Raw genomic sequence first — 15,641 nt, forward strand, 5'->3', positions numbered from 1 at the left:
CAAGAGCTCGTTTACGGAGGAGAGCTCCGTCAGATCTAGCTGCTCGGCGAATTCCGAGCTGACGTGAAGATCGCTTTTGATGACCTGAGAGGTCATTGTCGGAGCTGTGGCCGAACAAGCGGTCATAAGAAAACCACCTAGCCGGATAGTTTGGCCGGCGGCCAAAGCTCCCTTGACGATGGCGCCGTCTTTAAAGACGGGAAAAGGCATCCTTCCTGATTGCGACGGCATAGAGGAACTCTCAATGAAAGCACCAATGTCGGTGTCAAAACCGGCGGATCTCGGGTAGGGGGTCCCGAACTGTGCGTCTAGGCGGATGGTAACAGGAGACAAGGGACACGATGTTTTACCCAGGTTCGGGCCCTCTTGATGGAGGTAAAACCCTACGTCCTGCTTGATTAATATTGATGATGTGTGTTACAAGAGTAGATCTACCACGAGATCAAGGAGGCTAAACCCTAGAAGCTAGCCTATGGTATGATTGTTGTCCGTCCTACGGACTAAAGCCATCCGGTTTATATAGACATCGGAGAGGGCTAGGGTTACACAGAGTCGGTTACAATGGTAGGAGATCTACATATCCGTATCGCCAAGCTTGCCTTCCACGCCAAGGAAAGTCCCATCCGGACACGGGACGAAGTCTTCAATCTTGTATCTTCATAGTCTTGGAGTCCGGCCAATGATGATAGTTCGGCTATCCGGACACCCCCTAGTCCAGGACTCCCTCACTTGGGTTCTCCACTCATCAAGTGAGCTAATATCAAATAACCTCTTCTCACCGGCAAGCTTGAAGTCATAATTGAGCTCTTTAATAGCCCAATATGCTCTATGTTCAAGTTCAAGAGGCAAATGACACACTTTTCCATAAACCATCTTATAGGGAGACATATCCATAGGATTTTTGTATGCAGTTCTATAGGCCCATAATGCATCATCAAGTTTTTTGGACCAATTCTTTCTAGATCTATTCACAGTCTTTTGCAAAATTAATTTGAGCTCTCTATTGCACAACTCTACTTGACCACTAGACTGCGGATGATAAGGAGATGCTATTCTATGATTGACATCATACTTAGCAAGCATGTTACGGAAAGCACCATGAATGAAATGTGAACCACCATCAGTCATAAGATATCTAGGGACACCAAACCTCGGAAAAATAATTCTTTAAGAATTTTAATAGAAGTGTTATGATCAACACTATTAATTGGAATAGCTTCTACCCACTTAGTAACATAATCAATAGCAACTAAAATATGTGTATAATCATTAGAGGCAGGAAAAGGTCCCATATAATCAAAGCCCCAAACATCAAACGGTTCAATAACAATAGAATAATTCATAGGCATTTCTTGATGTCTACTAATATTACCTATTCTTTGACATTCATCACAAGATAAGACAAATTTACGAGCATCTTTGAAGGGAGTAGGCCAATAAAAACCAGATTGTAGTACCTTGTGTGCAGTTCTATCTCCAGCGTGGTGTCCTCCATAAGATTCAGAGTGACACTTACGTAGAATCTGTTCCTGTACATGCTCAGGCACACAACGTCTAATAACACCATCTGCTCCTTCTTTATAAAGGTGTGGATCATCCCAGAAGTAATGTCTTAAATCATAAAAGAACTTTTTCTTTTGCCGGTATGTGAAACTAGGCGGTAAATATTTAGCAACAATGTAATTAGCATAATCAGCATACCAAGGAGCAGTACGAGAAGCATTGACGACTGCTAACTATTCATTAGGAAAGCTATCATTAATAGGCAGTGGGTCATCAGGAACATTCTCTAACCTAGACAAGTTATCTGCAACGGGGTTCTCAGCTCCCTTTCTATCAATAATATGCAAGTCAAATTCTTGAAGCAAGAGAACCCATCTAATGAGTCTAGGCTTAGCATCTTTCTTTTCCATAAGATATTTAATAGTAGCATGATCAGTGTGAATAGTAACTTTGGAATCAACAATGTAAGGTCTGAACTTATCACATGCAAACACAACTGCTAAGAACTCTTTTTTAGTAGTAGCATAATTTCTCTGGGCAATATCAAGAGTCTTACTAGCATACTGGATAACATTCAATTTCTTATCAACTCTTTGCCCTAAAACAGCACCTACAGCATAATCACTAGCATCACACATAATTTCAAAAGGTAAATTCCAATCAGGTGGCTGAACAATAGGTGCAATGATCAAAGCTTTCTTAAGCACTTCAAACGCTTCTACACAATCATCATCAAAGACAAAAGGAATATCTTTTTGCAATAAATTAGTCAGAGGCCTAGAGATCTTATAAAAGTCCTTAATGAACCTCCTATAAAAACCGGCATGACCAAGGAAACTTCTTATACCTTTTATGTCCTTGGGACATGGCATCTTTTCAATAGCATCAACTTTGGATTTATCAACTTCAATACCTCTCTCGGAGATCTTGTGCCCCAAGACAATACCTTCATTAACCATAAAGTGACACTTTTCCGAATTCAGGACGAGACTAGTGTCTTCGCATCTCTACAAAACTCGATCAAGGTTGCTCAAACAATCATCAAAAGAGGATCCATAGACGGAGAAGTCATCCATGAATACCTCACAAATCTTTTCACAAAAATCAGAGAATATAGCCATCATGCATCTTTGAAAGGTAGCAGGTGCATTACATAAACCAAAAGGCATACGTCTATAAGCAAAAGTACCAAAAGGGCAAGTAAAAGTAGTTTTAGATTGATCCATCGCTAACACAGGTATCTGAGAGAAACCAGAATAACCATCTAGAAAGCAAAAATGTGTGTGTTTGGATAGCCTTTCTAGCATTTGATCAATAAAAGGTAAAGGGTAATGATCTTTCTTGGTAGCTTTATTTAACTTACGGAAATCAATTACCATCCTATAACCTATAATAATTCTTTGCGGGATCAATTCATCGTTATCATTAGGAACAACGGTAATACCTCCCTTTTTAGGGACACAATGGACAGGGCTTACCCATTCACTATTAGCAACAGGATAAATAATACCTGCCTCAAGGAGCTTTAGTATCTCCTTTCTTACCACTTCCTTCATCTTGGGATTTAATCGTCTTTGAGGATCTCTAACTGGTTTGGCATCGTTCTCCACTGAAATCTTGTGTTGACATAATGTGGGACTAATGATCTTAAGATCATCCAGAGTATATCCAATAGCAGCTCGGTGTTAAAGGAACACTTCATCTATTTCTTCCCTTTCCTTCATAAACATATCGGTTTCATGGTCTAGTAAATATTGTTCTAACGGATCAGTTGGAGGAACGGCAATGGAAGCAAGACCAATAATCTCATCCTTGCTAGGTGGTTCCCTTTCACGAGGTTGTCTACTAAACTTAGCGAAATTAAACTCATGAGACATACCATCTATGCCAACAATGACAATATTCTTTTCACAATTAATCTTAGCACTAGCAGTATTCAAGAAGGGTCTACCAAAAATAATGGGACAAAAATCATCTTGTGGGGAACCAAGAACAAGGAAATCAGCAGGGTATTTAACCTTCCCACACAAAACTTCAACATCTCTAACAATCCCAATAGTTTTAATGGTATCCCTATTAGCAAGCTTAATAGTAACATCAATGTCTTCTATTTTAACGGGTGCAATGTCGTGCATAAATTCAACGGGTGCAATGTCGTGCATAATTTCTTTATAAAGATCATAAGGTATCGCAATAGCAGTAGCACCCATATCACATAATCCATGATAACAATGATCTCCTATTTTAACAGAAATTACAGGCATGCCTACGACAGGTCTATGTGTCTTAGTATTAGGTCTAGCAATATTAGCAGTCTCGCCCAAGAAAGAAATAACATGCCCATCTAAGTCCTCATCCAAGAGATCTTTAACCATAGCAATACTAGGTTCAACATTAATTTGCTCAGGAGGTGTATAAGTCCTAGTATTACTCTTACGAACAATAGTCGAAGCTTTAGCATGATCCTTTATCCTAACAGGGAAAGGAGGTTTTTCAACATAAGCAGTAGGAACAATAGGATCACTATAGGTAATAGTCTTTTCTTCCACTGTAATAGGTGCAACTACTTTCACTTTAACAGGAGGATTATATTTAAACCACTTCTCTTTAGGGAGATCAACGTGAGTAGAAAAAGATTCACAGAAGGAAGCTACTATCTCAGAGTCAATTCCATACTTAGCGCTAAATCCACGAAAAACATCGGAACCCCAATCTTCAGAGTTGCGTTTAATTCTTTCCAATAAGTCCCATTTGAAATCAATAGTCTTAAGCATATAAGAACCAGCATAGGAAGTATCGAGCAGGTTGCGATTATCAAGAGAAAGTCGAGCATAAATTTTTTGAATAATCATTTCCTAAGAGAGCTCATGATTGGGGCATGAATATAACATTGACTTAAGCCTCCCCCAAGCTTGAGCGATGCTTTCTCCTTCGCGAGGCAAGAAATTATATATGTAATTACGATGACGATGAACAAGATGCATAGGATAGAACTTCTGGTGAAATTCCAACTTCAATCGCTTATAATTCCAAGATCCCGTATCATCACATAGCCTAAACCATTTCAATGCATCTCCCTTCAAAGATAAAGGGACGACCTTCCTTTTGACAACATCATCGGGAATACCTGCAAGCTTAAATAATCCACAAACTTCATCCACAAAGATAAGGTGTAAATCGGGATGCAATGTTCCATCTCCTGCAAATGGATTAGCTAGCAGTTTCTTTATCATACCCGAAGGAATCTCAAAGTAAATATTTTCATAAGGCTCAGTAGGTTGAGGAGAAACTCTTTGCTCTTCTGGTTGGGGTGAAGATACCCCAAACAAGCCCGTCAAAGGATTAGTTTCCATAGTGACAAGCAATAGAAAATTTCAGCACACTATATAAATGTTTCCTTACCAAGTTCCACTCACCCAAAGCGCTACACTCCCCGGCAACAGCACCAGAAAAGAGTGTTGATGACCCACAAGTGTAGGGGATCTATCATAGTCCTTTCGATAAGTAAGAGTGTCGAACCCAACGAGGAGCAGAAGGAAATGATAAGCGGTTTTCAGTAAGGTTTTCTGCAAACACTGAAATTGTAGGTGATAGATAGTTTTGTGATAAGATAAATAGTAACGAGTAACAAGTAAACAAAGTAAATAAGGTGCAGCAAGGTGGCCCAATCCTTTATGTAGCAAAGGATAAGCCGGGACAACTTCTAATAATGATAAAGGAGCTCCCGAGGACACATGGGAATTATCGTCAAGCTAGTTTTCATCACGCTCATATGATTCGCGTTTGGTCCTTTGATAATTTGATATGTGGGTGGACCGGTGCTTGGGTACTGCCCTTACTTGGACAAGCATCCCACTTATGATTGACCCCTATTGCAAGCATCCGCAACTACAACAAAAGTATTAAGGTAAACCTAACCATAGCATGAAACATGTGGATCCAAATCAGCCCCTAACGAAGCAACGCATAAACTAGGGTTTAAGCTTCTGTCACTCTAGCAACCCATCATCTACTTATTACTTCCCTATGCCCTCCTCTAGGCCCAATAATGGTGAAGTGTCATGTAGTCGACGTTCACATGACACCACTAGAGGAGAAGACAACATACATCTCATCAAAATATTGAACGAATACCAAATTCACATGACTACTAATAGCAAGACTTCACCCATGTCCTCAGGAACTAAAGTAACTACTCACAAAGCATATTCATGTTCATAATCAGAGGTGTAATAATATACATTAAGGATCTGAACATATGATCTTGCACCAAGTAAACCAATAAGTATCAACTACAAGGAGTAATCAACACTGCTAGCAACCCACATGTACCAATTTGTGGTTTTGGATACAAGGTTGGATACAAGGGATGAACTAGGGTTTGAGAGGAGATGGTGCTGGTGAAGATGTTGATGGAGATTGACCCCCTCCCTATGAGAGGATTGTTGGTGATGACGTTGGTGATGATTTCCCCCTCCTGGAGGGAAGTGTCCCCGGCAGAATAGCTCCGACGGAGCCCTAGATTGATTCCGCCAAGGTTCCGCCTCGTGGCGGCGGAGTTTCATCCCGTAAGCTTGCCCACGATTTTTTCCAGGGTAAAAGCGATGATATAGCAGAAGATGGACACCGGAGGCCCACCAGGGGGCCCAGGAGATAGGGGGCGCACCCTATAGGGGGGCGCACCCCCTGTCTCCTGGACAGGGTGTGGGCCCCCTGGTGTATTTCTTTCGCTCAGAAATTCTTATTAATTCCAAAAAGTTGTTTCGTGGAGTTTCAGGACTTTTGGAGTTGTGCAGAACAGGTTTCCAACGTTTGCTCCTTTTCCAGCCAGAATTCCAGCTGCCGGCATTCCCCCTCTTTATGTTAAACCTTGTAAAATAAGAGAGAATATCCATAAGTACTGAGATATGTTCTGTAATAACAGCCCATAATGCAATAAATATTGATATAAAAGCATGATGCAAAATGGACGTATCAAAGCGCAAACTCTTTTGTCGTTGTTCTTTTTTTAGGGGGGGGGTGCTAGTGTCCGTACGGCACACGCGACCATCACGGCGCGGTCCTCGTGGGCCTGGTGCGCCTACATTTAAGAATGCAAACATATCTTGTTTCATTGGCAAACGAATCTTATACTCCTTGCAAATAATTAGTCCTTCGAAATGACTACTATGAATTAATTAATGAGGAGTTCTTTGAATTAGTGTGTTTTTCATATAGCGATCTTAAATTCTAACGTGGATTTCGCATTTCACGGTATCCATGCTACTTATTTAATACAAATTCATATATGTATAAATCAACACCATGGTAGTGAGGAAACTTTGGATGGGTTCAAGCATATGACCACACACATACAAAATACCACAACAATCGAGTCAATATCAACTTTTTCAAACCTAGTATGGCACAAATTCGAAATAATTACGGAAGTCACATGCATGGTCCTCAATTGAAATCTTACAATGTACACTATATAGAAATGTAATATTAAGTCTAATACTATCTACATTCAAATTAAAGCATACTTCCTCTATTGATCAATCTTCCTCTCCTAGTCTCCTTACAAAGCTTTGGTTTCCGCACGTTCATTCTTTATCTCCATGTTTCGATCTCTAACTCTCACGCACCCACCATTGCACTCCATGCCGAGCTCTCTCTCTCTCTCTCTCTCTCTCTCTCTCTCTCTCTCTCTTCCCCCCTCCAATCCTCTCTCGGTAGATACATGCATTGCCTATCTAGAACCCCTCCCTCTCATGCACACGCACGCACATTGTGTATCTAGGTCACTCTCGAGAGACCGTCTCACTTTTTCTTCCGCATGGTCACATTGCCGGAGTTATAGTGGATTCCTTGGGTGGGCCAGCCTGAAGAAGAAAGCATGGAAAAAGAGATGGGTCAGGCCACTTGGCATGCTATTTAGGCAGTGTTTCAGCTATGCAGGGCGGGCCAGAGAACAGGTTAGATGCAACATTTCTCCATCACTTCACGATGGCCCACACTCGTCTAATCTTTTTCTCTTTATCTAAGTCTCGATTAACATCGCTTTCTCTCACACATAAAAGATATATCTCCCTGTTCAAGCCTCGATCGACACACTCTATACTCTCTCATGCAGATTGTTTATCTAGATCAGTCTCTCCAAGCCGTTCCACTCTTTCGACCTCATGGCGTCCCACGGTCTCTCTCTCTCTCTCTCTCTATCTATCTATCTATCTATGTATCGATTGACCTTGCTTCCTCCCACGCACAAACGATATATGTACCTGTTTGTGACTGGATCATCTCTCAAGCTCTCTCTTACAACCCTCACCCTTCCCAAAAGCTCGATCGTACAATATCTATCCACAACATATATATCTTTTCAATGAATGTCGGGGCACACTCACTTTGTCTCCCTATCCATGTCTCAGTTGACCTCACTTTCTCACGCCATCTCTTCCACAAATTGGAGCTACCTCTCCATCCCTCACAGAGTCGGAGCTACTTACATTGTGAGGGGGACTCCAACTTCGACTAATTTGTGAAGGCATTTATTACGGTGGGTTTAGATTATATTTTTGCAGCATTCACCCCACTACTACTCCAAACACCATTGCAACCACCGCATCTCCGCCAATTGTTTTCCCTCTGGCTCGGTCACCGCTCTCTCGCATGCCCTTTCTAACCTTCCACGTCGCACCATGGTATTTTCGCAAAAAAACTCTGGTGTTCTCTTTAATTATCACAACTAAGGTACAAACTACAGACCCGGAGTCCACCTATAATGGAACAAATTTTGACACAGAAATTAAAGTGCAACAAACTACACACTGGGGGCCCAACTATCATGGAGCAAATTTGGACCCATATCTACACCCCTATATACTGTGCGTATAACTTTGCAAGATGGTCATTGGATGAAGTCAATCTGACAGTGCAGAGATGGCAAATCCGAGCACTACTGGTCGTTGGATATTATCTACATTCCACCACATTTTGCCACATGTACAATCAAGAAGTCTGCATGGTTGAACTTAAGCATAATGCACAAATCTCAAAACACAAGCACTTCTCCTTTGTTCTAGAATCTTCCGTATCATAATTGCCCAATTTTTGTCCTGAATGAATTTCCATTATTTGTTTTTACTTTATGATCTAGAATGCACAACTCCATGAATCTTAAAATAGATTAACTTTTTTATAAAACTTATTGATTTTGAATGAGATGAACTATAACAATTAAACAAACATCTACATCATGCATATATGGATCAAAGCTTACATGCTATGGTGTGCTATTTATTAATACTTTGGTTGCCAAATCTCATGCGTGCAATGCATGTGTACCTTACTAGTATAAATTAAAAACTAAAAAGGATGAGGATCGAACATGCGACTAGGGCCTTCAAGCCGCACATCAATAGGCAACATAGTATAGCTATGTTTGTTGTACTCCCCTTTGTTGATATAATGTTTTTATATTACCACAACCGATTTAATGGATAACATGTTTTTACATTAACTTTAGTACAGTAGTGGGACCGGCTCATGAGCACGTACTATTCCACTTCACTTACTGCTGGGTTCCATATCTGTTGTCTTTCTCTCTCTCTCCTTCCCTTCTATGTTTAGACGCACGGGAAAACACGAAGAACGCATGGGCGGTGTTGCCGTTGACCGTATTTGGACGCGTTCAGAAGTTACAACACTAGTTTCACGTATTACTAGTACTAGTATGATATGTAACAAGTTTAGGAACAAAAGTGATCGTGAAGGACAAGTTAGGCTAGTAGTATCTACTAACAATTAAATGCATGGATAAATAGATGTATTGCCTAGTGCTCAAACAAGGGGACTGCAAGACACGTCTCCAACATATCTATAATTTTTTATTGTTCCATGCTATTATCTTATATGTTTTGGATGTTTTATATGCATTAATATGTTATTTTATATTATTATGGGGACTAGCCTATTAACTAGAGCCTCATGCCAGTTCCTGTTTTTTCCTTGTTTTTGAGTTTCGCAGAAAAGGAATACCAAATGGAATGAAACTATCGCAATGATTTTTCTTGGACCAGAAGACAATCAGGATACTTGGAGATGAAGTAGGAGGAGCCACGAGGCGACTACAAGGACGGAGGGTGCACCCAGGGGGTAGGGTGCGCCCCCACCCTTGTGGGCCCCTCATGACCCTCCTGACCTAATTCTTTCGCCTATATATTCCCATATATCCCCAAACCAACAGAGGTATCCACAAAAACACTTTTCCGCCACCACAACCTTCTGTACCCATGAGATCCCATCTAGGGACCTTTTTTGGCATCCTGCCGGAGGGGGATTCAATCACGGAGGGCTTCTACATCAACTCTATTACCCTTCCGATGAAGCGTGAATAGTTTACCACAAACTCAGGGTCCATAGCTAGTAGCTATATGGCTTCTTCTCTATCTTTGATTCTCAATACCATGTTCTCCTTGATGTTCTTGGAGATCTATTAGATGTAATACTTTTTTGCGGTGTGTTCGCTGAGATCCGATGAATTGTGGATTTATGATCAGCTTATCTATGAATATTATTTTATTTTTCTCTGAATTCCTATATGCATGATTTGATATATTTGTAATTCTCTTCGAACTATTGGTTTGGTTTGGCCAACTAGATTGGTTTTTCTTGCAATGGGAGAACTGCTTAGCTTTGGGTTCAATCTTGCGGTGTCGTTTCCCAGTGACAACAAGGCACGTATTGTATTATTGCCATTGAGGATAAAAAGATGGGATTTTCATCATATTGCTTGAGTTAATTCCTCTACATCATGTCATCTTACCTAATGCGTTACTCCGTTCTTTATGAACTTAATACTCTAGATGCATGCTGGATAGTGGTCGATGTGGGGTTTTCTACTTGACACGGACGTGATGCCTATATTCATGATCATTACCTTAGATATTGTCATAAATTTGTGCTTTTTTATCAATTTATTGGCAGTAATTTGATCACCCACCATATTATTTGTAGTCTTGAGAGAAGCCTCTAGTGAAACCTATGGCCCCGGGGTCTATTTTCCATCATACAAGTTTCCGATTTACAATATTAGTTTTTGATCTACTATTATTGCAATCTTTTACTTTCTGATCTATCAATCAAAAATACCAAAAACATTTACCTTATTGTTTATCTATCTCTATCAGATCTCACTTTTGCAAGTAACCATGAAGGGATTGACAACCCCTTTATCGCGTTGGGTGCAAGTTTGTTTGATTGTTTGTGTAGGTATTCGGTGATTTGTGGGTTGTCTCCTACTGGATTGATACCTTGGTTCTCAAACTAAGGGAAATACTTATCTCTACTTTGCTGCATCACCCTTTCCTCTTCAAGGGAAAAACCAACGCAAGCTCAAGAAGTAGCACTACTCGCGCCCTACATGTATTTGGAACCGACTTCCCAAAAAAAACACTTGGTATTAAATATGAAATGTTTGCGATGACAAGGAATACATGTCGCTTGATGATCTTTTATATTTAATTTGATACGGCTCTAGCAGAACATTCAATCGATCAAACCATAGATTTCATTCAGTCTGACTGCGACTTTCATTCATACCATGATCAAACTAAAGAAAACGTAAATGATAAATCCCAAATGTTTGGATTTTAAGCATGGCAATACAAACGTTATTCTTGGCATATTTAGATCACACGGTGGCAGTAGAGGCATCTTTCAACGGGAAGCGGCTCCTCTGCCATCCTCTATGTGTTGAAAGGCCAATGACCGGTGGCGACGGTGGCCTCTTGTGTCGTTGTTGGCGTACTCATGGACGTTGGCCCTAGCTTCAAGGAAGGCCAGAATGTTCGGGACTTCGGTCTGTAGGAGCGAGTCAACTAGCGGGAGGAGGCGACTAGCGTTGGTGCGAGGAAGCGATCGACGACGGCAATCCATGCTGCTGAGGGGGGCACTAGCACCGGCACGGGGATAGGCGCTGGCAGCGACGCGGCAGAGACATTCATGTGGACGGGCGTGCGTGTCAGTGCACGTGCAGGCGCATGCGCTGGAAGGTGCACGGGCGCGTGAAAGTCAACGACGACCTCGTGGAACCCCATGGCTTCAAGCTCGGTGACAATGTGCGGCTCCCAGGCCATTAATTCCACGGGGATGGGTGCTGGTGCAGTCGGGGTGACAGGAGCTGGAACGGGAGCGGGGATAGGCGCAACGTCTTCCTGCAAGGCCAATTAAAGCTCTTCTGAAAGTGCCTTATGTTCTTGAGACTCCGGTTGGTTGTCTTCCTTCGGAAACTGAAAGACTAAGGGCAGACTATCATGATGTGGCATGGCGTATGGTGAGGTCCGGCTGGTTGGAGGTAAACGACAGGAGAATCCGAGAGGAAGAGAGAAGATTGTAGCGAGACCGTGGAGTGCGGGGGTCATTTAAATTGCAGCATCGGTGCCATTAAAAGTGGGGGCAGTTGGGAGGAAGGTGGGAGGCAGAGCCTGGTCAAAAGGCTCGCCTCCCGGGGAGCTTGCGCAGCGGCCCGCTCACACGCCTCTGTGACAGCCTGGAATTTGCTCATTTCCTTTTCTGATGATTTTCTTAGATTTCTGGATTTAATTTGCTTTTTGTGGCTATGTGGTTCCAAAACTTGGAAAGATCATGTCTTCCTAGGTTTTATAGTGGCTTGTCATCCCCAAAACCATCCCTAGCTCATGTCATGTCCATCCTAGCACAAATCCCAATATTCTTTTTTATTCGGAATATTCCTTTTCTTATAAAGGAAATATCCTATTTGCCCCGGGTTGTGAAGCAACCCATCTGTCTGTCACTCCTAAAATCCCCAAATAATTCTCATAAATTGTTTGGGTCCTATCTCGCTCAAATATGGCAAAATATTTCATTTGCCATGTTATTTATCTTGCTCAATTAATTCCTTTCTTATTCTGCCCTAAATGGCACTATGTGAAGCAAGTTCTATGTATCTTTTCCCATTTGACTCCAAACTTCTTGGACACCTTTTCCTATCCATATCATTGCCCTGTGCCAAATTGCAACCTCATTTGCCTAGTAATTATTGTTCAGTGATTTTATGAAGTTTCTGCCCAGGAAGGAACTTTTTGAAGGAAGTATATTCTAGGCATGTCCAAATGAGATGAAACTTTGCCACATCCTTCATTTAGTCAAATCATCACTCTCCACCAAATTGGAGCTCATGTAAACTCTCTATGTGAGCCCAGCTCCAAATCTTGGTTTCTGGTCAGATTTTCAGTTTGTGAAGCAACTATATTTTATATTGCTTCATTTAAGCTGAAAATTTTCCAGGGCATTCTTCTATACAAATAAACTCCCTCCACAAAGTTTTGGCTCAATCCATTAGTCCATTTGCCCTGTGGAATTTTTTCAAGTTTCTGGTCAGAATATAGCTTTTTGAAGCAAGTGCCACTTTGGCTCATCCAAATGGTCTGAAAGTTTTTGGGCATCTTCATATACTCAAATCATTGGGACGTAACCATTTTCAGCTCAACTTGCCTCTCTATGTGAGTGCATCATCCAAATACCAAAATCTCGCCATTATGGCACTTTCTACATCAACCCTCATCTAAACCTCTCCTATTAAGCTGAATTTTGGTAATCAGGATCATCTTAGTTCTTGATCACATAGTGCCAAAGATCTGAGTCCAAATCCACGCATGTGAACCTCAACAACTTACAAACACATTGATGATCACTTGCTTTCTTGCAAGTTGTGGATGTATCTCACCTCCCTGTGCCCGTTGCTTTGCTTCACGGCCTTCTATGTAGATCACTCAATCCAGTGGACATGGTCAGCCATGCCAAAGCGCTCCTCTTGCGCCAGTGCCCGTGGTGATCACGCTTGAGTCATGCCTAATTGTGTGCTCTGGCTCGTTCTCGGACCTGTTCCCACCGTCTCCCTCATCGTCTCAACGTCCATCCTTGTCCAGGAGTTTCCCCGTGATTCCCTGTATCGCCCTGCGTCACTGCCTTCCCATGGTTCGCCTTAAATGCACCGCTAGCTCCATGCTCGTGCAGCGTCCTGCCTCTATCCACCATTAGAGCACTTCTCGAGCTCGCTAGTGATGCTCCAGAGCCTTCCCCGCGGCTATATAAGAGACCCCCGACCCCTCCCGCAGCTCATTCATCTCCTCCTCGCTTCATTTGACCACCGGAACAGCGGCATCTCGACGCTCTTCATCGTTCTTGCCTCGGCCATCACCGGAGTCAAGCTGCCCCGGACAAACTAAGCCTCCTCTAGCCTCCCCTCCATGTCCATTGCCTCCCCTCACTCGCACAGTTCGCCCCACCCACTTGCCCCTCACCAGAGTCCACCCTGGGTGCGTGTACCACGCATGACCGTCGCCTCCGCCTCTTGGCCATCTCCTCGTCCGATCTCCCTGAGCTCCCTCGCTCCCTCCCGACCACCTCACCGCCAACCCACATCTCGGCGAACCTCCCCAACCATCCACATCGCTTCATCGTCGCCGGAGTGCCCCGCCCCAAGAACCTGGCCGCCGGAGCCGTCTCTGTTTCCCTCTTCGCCATGGTCGCTTTGCTCCCCTCCGTCGTCTCCTCTACGCGTGGATGGATGCGGTGGGCCACGCCGAGCTCGCCGGTGGCCTCAGCACGGCCTAAGGTTGTCGGAGCCAGCCGGCCCGCCGCCGGCCTCATCTCTGCCTCACTCCTCCTATGCTCTGTCGGGGAGCAGAGAGGAGGAAGGCGACGACCAAGCCAGGGGCCAGGTGGGCTCCGCACCTCTTCCCTGACCCCACACATCATTGGCTCAACCCGTGTCCAGCTGGATAAGTGGACACGTATTTCCCAAAGTACGTTTTCTTATATCGAAATTGTACTTGGTCCCTCTTTTGGCTAAAATGCGTTTTCTAAGTTAGAAAGATTATTTCTCTCTTCTGCATCTGAAAATACGCTTTCTCTTTACAGAAAACATATTCTTTTAAAAGGCGCTTTTAGTTCAGCCATGAGGGGCTTGTCTATGAATAAAGTTTTTACAGATTAGTCCCTGGTGTTCAACCTCTCGTATCATTTCAACTGTAACTCTGACTAAGGTGAAACCAAGGCTCACTTCTTCGTCTCGTCAAACTCTTTCTTTCGGTAACATTTTCGTAAGGTGTTCACACTGTGAAAATGACCATATTGTCCTTGCTTAGAATTACCCCCCTATGAGGGAGAGAGCCGTCTGGCGTTTCGTTTTCGCGTCTTCACTGCACTTCTTCCCGGAGTCTCTGTCACCCCCAGGCAAGCCACAACCACCATTTGCATGATAGCCATGTAGTAGCATTGGTTTTGAACTTGAATATTTAATAAATGTCTGCCATTATCTGTCTGCTTGTTTTGCTACCGCGGTCGTTGTTTCGGTTATGCGATGGAAGTGTGTTTACTTTCATGCTATGTTCATATGCACCTTGTTATCATGTTCCACTTGCTAGTATTACTTTCATATGCTCATACTTTCTAGTAGTACATGTTGGGTTGGTCATGTTCTTCGGTGCATGACTATTGTTAGTTACCAAGTACCGTTGAGATGCATGTTTCATTGATGTTAGTGGGTTAAGTGCTTACTTGGTATTTTTCTTGCATGGTATTTATTCATGATGCTAGTGGTCATGTTGTGTTATGAGTAGTAGATGCTCCTGTGTAGTGTTATGCTCATCAGTATGCCATGCTCATTTGAATATATGATTCATTGTGCTTATTGTCGATGATTATGTTGCACCTCCATGCTTATGTTGATATCATGATCATGCATCATAATTGAACTTGAACAAGTGTTGGCTGAGTCATGGTGCCACCATATCGAGCTGACCAGTGCAACCACAATTTCCTTTTATGGGAAGGTATTAACTGGGTCTATTGTCATGCCTCTCGCCGGTGCCTCCAACGCGGGAAGGTTATGGGCGCGCGCTACCCTGATCAGGTAGGCGGACATAAGCCTTGTGTGCCCGTTGTTGTCGTTATGGTACATTGTCCCTGTTTGGGACCGTTTATGTTTTGCCACGATGGTGGTTGTTAATGCCTTTGGTAGGCACGGGACCACCCATGACTTAGCCCGGAGGGGAGTTGGTCGGATTGGCCGGGAGAATGTCATGGGCAATAGAGCAGTTTTGTCGGAACGATGTCGGTCCACCCGAATGGGA

This window comes from Triticum dicoccoides, chromosome 5B (genome assembly GCF_002162155.2).
Source record: "Triticum dicoccoides isolate Atlit2015 ecotype Zavitan chromosome 5B, WEW_v2.0, whole genome shotgun sequence".
Taxonomy (NCBI): domain Eukaryota; kingdom Viridiplantae; phylum Streptophyta; class Magnoliopsida; order Poales; family Poaceae; genus Triticum; species Triticum dicoccoides.